Source organism: Pezoporus occidentalis, unplaced genomic scaffold (assembly GCF_034315485.1).
Source record: "Pezoporus occidentalis ecotype Australia unplaced genomic scaffold, CSIRO_AGI_Poc_V1 ctg164, whole genome shotgun sequence".
NCBI classification, from domain to species: Eukaryota; Metazoa; Chordata; class Aves; order Psittaciformes; family Psittacidae; genus Pezoporus; species Pezoporus occidentalis.
In genome coordinates, this window is record NW_026913466.1 from 1,105,117 (window position 1) to 1,106,033 (window position 917).

Consider the following 917-nt stretch of genomic DNA (forward strand, 5'->3'; position numbering starts at 1 on the left):
CTGCTTAAAGTATCCATACTTAAATGTTTCCCTGCTGACTACCAAATTTGTTTTGAAATCAAATCTTGATTAATACTATGACTGAAGTGAGTTAAAGTTTGTCATTGCATCCTAGTGACACATGGTATTTATTGCTAACTTTTCCTACATATACAAACTCCATCTACCAACCCAGATAAGCACTGGAGCCTTCATAGTGTGCCTAGGGGAAGCATACTTTCAGTATATTTACATGCTGTGCACTGTTGTCTGTCTTAGAAATGATACATAAATATGCATGGGTTTTTTTTTTTTCCACAATTCCCTCTAATCTAGCTTTTGACTAAAGAGAACTGGAAATGTCTTTTTTCCCTAAATGTGGTAACTTAACAGAAGTAACTGTACAATCTCTTGTGGTCATTATGGGCAAGTTTGCTCAAAATCTCATATATGTAGTTTGTACACCTTTCTGTAGGAGAACTTTTGTGTTAATTTGCAGCCATTGCTGTATACAGGTGGTATAAGCAGAGAGTGGAGAGAAGTTAGGTAGAATTAAAATACTTCTAACCTCAAATGTGAACCAGTTTGCTTTTTCAGTGGTCTGCTGTAGAATTGGATAAGTATTGGGTAAGTGCAAGTATTAAGGGGGAATACTTGATTTGGATATTAGACTACCAGGAAGTCTAGTCAGCAGTCAGCTCTGAAGAATGCTGTGCATTGTGCTTATTTATCTATTGCTTTTAGCATAACTTGGAGAGTAGAAAATACAACATTGTGAGGAAAGAGAAGAAACTGAGTTAGGTGCTTTGACCTCTTGTTTTCTGAGTGGCTTGCATTTTTTCTTTTTAAAAAATCAGCATGATGTAGGCTTGATTATTGTACCTGTAAGTGTTAGCTTGGAGTTAAAAGCATGGGTTGGTTGAAAGATGTGTTAAGCC